The sequence below is a fragment of the Neodiprion virginianus genome, chromosome 5 (genome assembly GCF_021901495.1).
Source record: "Neodiprion virginianus isolate iyNeoVirg1 chromosome 5, iyNeoVirg1.1, whole genome shotgun sequence".
NCBI lineage: Eukaryota > Metazoa > Arthropoda > Insecta > Hymenoptera > Diprionidae > Neodiprion > Neodiprion virginianus.
In genome coordinates, this window is record NC_060881.1 from 24859909 (window position 1) to 24867015 (window position 7107).

At 37.1% G+C, this 7107-nt stretch overlaps 1 long non-coding RNA gene across 1 annotated transcript; it reads right to left on the reverse strand.

The window, feature by feature from the left end:
* Positions 1–573: 573 nt before the first annotated feature.
* LOC124304536 (uncharacterized) lies at positions 574–6475 on the reverse strand. Its single transcript, XR_006908215.1, has 4 exons — positions 6318–6475; positions 5916–6023; positions 1522–5300; positions 574–970 (listed from the first exon to the last, which is right to left on the reverse strand). It is a non-coding gene; the product is annotated as an uncharacterized LOC124304536 (long non-coding RNA).
* Between the last annotated feature and the right edge of the window lie 632 nt (positions 6476–7107).

A 7107-nucleotide genomic window follows, 5' to 3' on the forward strand; every position in this document is an offset into this window, starting at 1 on the left:
TGTCGAAAGAAAACGAAAATGACGCAATCAGAGTAGCATGTGTATCATTGGAGAATTGTTTGTTGTTTATTTAGTTAGTCTTCCTTATATTTCTCCCTGCGCAATCCTGCCGAAAAAAGAAGACGATACAATATATCCAAGATTTTTGATTGCACGGCCAGTATTATCAACCCGTTAAAGTTTCGAACGTAGAAGTACTTAGTCATCGTTATCACAAATAGTTAGACTCGCAAGTAGTTGCGAGTGCATCGTAATTACAGCTGCAACGAGCCAACTCAAGGACCAAGGATTCTGTCAGTGTTAATTTCAAGCAAACGGTGAAAGGTGCGATTAGTCACGAATCGAAAGATCAAGAGCCGTATAATATACGTGTACCTAATACTTGATAGATATCCACTCCTCTGCAGTCTACCGGCAAAAATAATATGTAAAAAATGAGCAGCCTTACAATCTGTAACGAAATTGAATCGCAGTTTCGATTTTGCGATTTTTGTTACTCATCTTCGATCAATTTTATTTTTTTCTTTTTCATTTCAGCCTGTTTGTTTCTAAAAACGAATAAAATATTGAAACGTTTGAGCTTCTATCGATGTTACAATGGTGTGGATAAATGATGTCCATGCTTATTCGCATTTTATACAACACTGGCTATGGGGGATCGGCTGTACTCGTATAAATACAGTTTCATCGAAGTTGAAGAACTGCAGTAGAAGGTTGAACTTAGGAGAGTTTACATCACCGCAACGCTTGTTTCTTGCATCTAACAGCTCCAGCGATCGCACATAAGGTATGTCAATAATATTCCAACGTCTTTATAGGCGATGAATTGCATCATCTCGTGTGTGAAAATTCTCGGATCAAGAATATCTCCTGAACTTAGGCGTCGCTGGTGTGATGCAAACAGTGCAAAATGCAAAGTGTCTTGTCATTAAAATGATCGTGACTGCTTGTTCGGAGATCTGCGGTGTTCCTTCGAAAAACGATTATGCTTATATGCGAATTGAGGAAGAGCAGTGAAGATTAATCAATTTTACAAATTCACTCGCGGAAACTATGTGAAAAATGAAAATAATGTTAAAAAAATTCTGCTAACTGTATGAAAAATAATCCAAACCTAAACGAGAATGAAATTCCCACAAGAATTCAACGGGACATTAAAAAATAGTTTATAGTTATTGAAATAATTTCATCCATCAGTAAAATGACGAATGACTTAATTTCATAAAAGTATATAATCAGAATATAATATCTTGAAAAAAACCGAAAACTCGAATTTGATTCTTAAAAATTTTATCACATGCTTCTTAATTCACGAAAACGTTGTGGAAAATAGGCAAATTATTACTTTGCAGGTAAATTTTCAAACGAAATTTCGAGTTTTCATGCCAATCGCCATGCGCGAATCGCTCTTTCTTTTCTAAAAATCTTACCATTCATTCCCCTGGATGAAATACTTGTAAAAATTCAAAATATTCAAAAATTTAAACCAATACGATTACGGAAATTTATTGTCATACTTACAATTAATAATTAAAATAAACGTAGAACGTTTCATTCTTCTGATCACAGTATAAAAATTTTCTCTTCCAGTAAAGGAGACATTCGGGTATGAAAATTTTTTTATCACGCACATTGCACCCACACGCGTGTGTTGTCGACCTGAGGAAAATGAGACGCTACGATCTTCGGAGCGTACTTATTCTGATCGTCGCCTGCAGCCTGCTCGCTTCTCACGCCTCCGCGATTAGAAACACGATCGATATGATGGGAGCGGTTGAGTCGGCCGAGAAAAATAACGCCCCCGGGAGTCACGGAGGTCGAGAAGTCAATCCTCCTAAGAACACTGTCAATACACCGCCTCCGCAGAATCAGGGTACGTTGGACCAAAATTCACTCAAGTATGATCCAGGAACACTGGAGATTAACAAGCCAAACGCGATATTTGTCTAACGTTTAAAACTCTGTGCTACGAAGATCCCTTTAAGACTGCAAAGATAAAAAGGACCAAAATTATGAAGAAAAGAATGGATATCGATTGGGGTTCGAACGAGTTTTTTTATCAGACTTCTTACAAATTGGTTTCAAATATGTTAATTAAAGAACGGTTCCTTAATTTTTTCACATTTTTATCTCGATTATAATCCCTGCCTGTAAGAGGTTTGATTTTTCTATTTAAAACGGACATTTTTCGGGTACAAACTTAGTGCATATTTTATTGTAGTAATAATTGAAAACAAAAAAAAATTGTAACTGCATGATTTTAGTGGGCGTTGGTGCTACTATCTGATAATGAATTCACATCATCGTAAACGGCAATCCAAACGAATTGTACACCCTACGAATGAAAAAGTCAGATGCCACCCTAATGCCGATGCCTTGTTTCGAATCGTTATGATATTGTTAAAAATCTGGTAAATTTCTTCGATTTCATTTATTTTATTCAGTAGACTGTTTTTGGACAAAGTCCTGGACCAAATTTCGCGTTTTTCAATAGTCAAGTCTATATTGCTATAAATAAATTACAGGGCATTCCATGCTAACTTGATCATTATCTGCCCTTAGCTGAATTTTTAGCATGCTATAAAACAATTTCTGCAAGTTTGAAGAACACTGGGTAGTTTTATTTCAACTACTCTTTCAGTATTGATGATTTTGACTTATAATCAACATATTTTCAATCAGCGATAACATTCAATACCAGCTGTTTGAATGAAAAAAGCTAGAAGAGACGCAAATTACTCGTTTTCGAAAGAGAATGCGTTAAAAAAAAATCAGAAAAAGGTTTTTTAAAAAATCCTCATTCGATTCAACCTTTCGAGAATTGGTCAAAAAACATAACCTCGAAACTTGAAAAGAACCGATTATGACGAGTTTGAACAAGAGAGTTGGATCAAAATTTTATGAAATTTTTCAGGAAAACAGAATTTGCATTTTAGATTCACGAAGGTTCAAATTCATCCTTTCCACCCCTCAACTATCTTAGAAGAATATTTCTACGTTAATTAGAAAATCAGGCATCGGATAGTCTTAGATTGAGACCAAATTATAATCCATAAAAACCGAAACCGCGTTTGCCTTACGTTCTGGAACATTTGATTCCAGTCTCAGTTGCAGGACCTTCGTTAATCAGGATCGCAGCTGGACCAGGAATCCAGACCGTGTTCTACTCCGTACCCGGAAGCATTTCGATATCTTACGGATCACCTGGCACATCGACTTCCTACTTCGCCTCGTCAGGTTATCCCGGTGAAGTTTCCTTGCCTGGTGCGCTAATCCAGGGCCCAAATACCGCAGGACAACAGGAATACGTCAACTATCGCAAACATCCGGCTTACGCTGCGGCGACCCGGAACCTACAGATCGCGAGTCAGATCATCGCTGGAATCGCTTCGGAATTTCGTCGTCAACTACGCATCGTCGACACGGAATAGTGGGAATTTTTGGTGGTGTCGAAATGGTCGTTGATTGGTAAAATAACGCGAGAACGCGGCGAGTAGTTTGCCGACGGTCACTTTGTCGGAAAATTGTTTGAAAAAATTCGTCTGTTTCAATTCTTATAAGCTGTGGATCGAAATTTACAAAAACAACGTAAAACAGTGAAATTAGCAAGAGAGCTTCATCATTTACGGTGATTCACCGAAGTACAATTCGATGCTTCCAGTGTGGCCAAAATAAACGAGGTATTTTGAATTGGAAGTGATTAAGGTTTCAAAAATTTTATCATACTTCTCTCTTTCCTAGGTATTTCTTTTTAAAATAGACATTTCACATCCAATCTCGGAATATCGCTGGCTTGAAGCTACTTTTCCGTGGGTATCATTTGTTGGGTTCGTACTCGGATTTATGCAATTGACATCTAAATCAATCAACAAATCATCGAATAGGTGTCCAGAGGGTTTTTATCGATGCCTTTGCAAAACATTGAAAATTTCCGACCTAAAAATATCGCTGATCAAGAAATATGTCGATGTATTAGAAAGTATCTTCCTCTAATCGTAACCCGGAGTCGTGGATCGTCGAAGGAATCGAACAGTTTACAAACTTACCCGAAATTTCAACAGACTTGAAATCAATTTCAGTTTCAACCATATTGAAAACGGATCAGCGGTTCCGTAACGCTCTCAAACCAGTAAGGCAAGCCGATAATGTACTCGCGACCCTATGTTCTAATTACAGGATCCAAGGAAAGGATCAGGTATTAGGAATCCCTGAACAAGGAGCCCTTCGGGATCCCGGGGTTAGGGACGCTATCCTTGTAAACTGTGACAACGATACTCGAAGTCGTTACGCCACGCTTACACATTGGCTAAGCCTGTGAAATGCCTTATACCCAGAGTTCTGGAGTTCTCTGTAATCCCCGTAACGCGTTTGGAACAGTGGCCAATATCCAGAGTACAGCCAGAGTGGAAAAATATAGGGACAATCCACAAGGGGGGGCCGGATAGACCCGAAACAGCCACAAACTGCGTCACTCGTGTCAAGAAGCAACGCTTCCCGAAGAAGTTTAAAAAGGTGATGTGACAAGTTTCCAACGAATTTTGTTGACCAGTTTTATTTCATCAATGTCAAGTTGGTTTCGGAATTTCAGACATTTTAGGATATTGGTTAGCGAGTGAACTACAGACGAAAAAAGTCCTTCGTCATTATTACATGCGGTATTTCGAAAATTTCACAAGTTCGATACGACCTTTTAGAATTTTTTAAAAACATTCTGTAATCATTTTATAACACTAATCCTATTTGTATACTTGGAACAATTTTGAAACGAAAGAATAACAAATTGTGTTGATTGGGTTACAATAATTGGCGAAGAACGGAGAATCTGTCTTTGCATTTCAATTTCTTGGATATTATCGCGAAGAAAAAGTTTTAATGACATTTTTCAAATTCAAAACTTTCGGCTCCTTTAACTCTCATAATGCCTCATCATTTTTAGCAATTAAGTTATCAGCTTCTGAAGACTTTATTATTGCCATACAGCATTGATAGCTTCGCAACTCGTCAATTTTTCAAACTTCATTTCGAAACTTATGTCAAATTATTCTTAAAGCTACAAAAGAAAGAATAAAATACCGAAATACGAATCGGTAATGCATAGTTGCACAAATTTTTACGATGTACTACTAACGTCCATTAAGCGATCAGTTAAAGTTACCGATTATCTTCATATTCATCGCATGGATTTGGTCGAGCATCTCTTTCTTCCTGTCGTAGGGTATACCGGGTGCATTGATTATCATATCTGATAAACTCCTATCTGATCTTCGAACACGTGTATTCGCAGAGTTCGCCAAGCGTTCCTGAAATACACATATATTACGAAACATGCACGCTGTTTAATTAGTCAATGACTCATTATTGCTGGTTAATACCCAATTAAAGATGAATAGTATGCCGTTAGATTAATTGGAATAAGACGACGTGGATCTTTGGATTGCCAATGAAGAATAAAAAGAAATTAAACGATTCTTCTGGAAATGATAACATTCACCTCTTCTAATCGCGTATACGGAACATAAATGTATCATTAGAATTCTCTCGAAATGATCGAATTCAATGTTTCGGTTCCAGTACCCAGTTCACGGGCAATCTCGTTAGCAGAAATCTTAGTAAAAGCGTAAGATAAATTCAATCGATATGAGTTACTTTTCGTAGAATCTAATATCTTTACAGTCGACTCTCTCAATAGAGCAGTTTCTTTTCAAGAAAACTCAGAAGCGTAGCCGAAATTTTTCCAGATACTCTCGCAATAAAACTGGCAACAAAAGTGAAATGTTTGAAAAAAAAATAGCGTACCAAGCTCGTTGATGGGAGTATGCTAATTTTTAAAAATATCCCCCCCCCCCTAAACCCCCCTAAACCTCCGTGACCGGCCCTATTTCTAGTACCGATTGTATGAAAACGGAAATACTTACGACGAGAGAAGCCGGCTGCCTTTCGCTGGCTTGAACTGAAGATAATCCAACCATCGCAGTTAGAACGATTGCAGAAACGATTAGAACGACGGTCTTCATGGTGATCTACTGTATGAAAAAAAATTAGTCTCAGTAAATCGTTGATTATTCCACCGTCACAAATAACCATGCAGTCTGTTCTACTATTTGGTAAACTTATGTTATTCACGTGCACGAGATGTTTAGTGTTATAAAAAGACGAAGAAAAACGCATGGCAATTAATTTGATCCTCATCCGGCGATGATACGTTTCAAAATCGATTGTATTGCTTTCAACCGGTTAATGATAGTTAATATTTTTTGTCACGTTGTGAAACATGGGGAAAATTCGTTACGAATTGTACAATGACGCTCAATCCTTACCTTATTCAACTGGCTCTGCTTCAAGATCGTTAATATGCTCTTCGCTTGCAAAACAAGGCCTTTTATAAGACGGGAGTAAAAGCGCGGAATCTTCTTTGAACTTGCGTGACTGCAGCGAATCATCGATAACCTCACAATTGCTTGACGAATCTATATAATATTAACGCTGACATGACCCCGAGACGATAAGAAATGTTATGGCTTAAGGTGGTTCCCCGGTTTATCTCGACGCTGACGTACACATCTCCAGATATGAAAGTCCACGTATCTCTATCGCAAAAAAGGCTTGACACAGAAATATCGAAACTTTCGTAACAACAAATACTCGCAGAAAAATTAATAGTTAGTTTACAGATACGCATTTTTAGTGTAATAAATATTTTTCCTCTTTCATTTATCACAATATAATACTATTTTTCTACACGACGTGAGTATAATTTCGCTAAAAAGAAACCAGACCCAAGCAAATTATTCAAAGATAAGCTAAACGATAATTTGTCATGTTTTATAATTCTTATTATATGGAATTTCAAGATTCAAAATTAAGATCCAGCCGGAAAATTGAACTGTCAATTTGTTAAAATCAAATTTCACTATTTTTATGCATTTCTCAGTATCATGACACGTTTCTTTTTGAATATTTTTAAAACATTCGGCAACCGTCAGTCATCCGTTATCTTTTTTAAAAAAAGGGTATCTTTACTTGAAATCTGTGAAAGCCGCCCTTATTCTTTTTGTATAGCCTAGAATATTTTATTCAGAGGAAAAGTACAAACAAGCAATGGTTTTA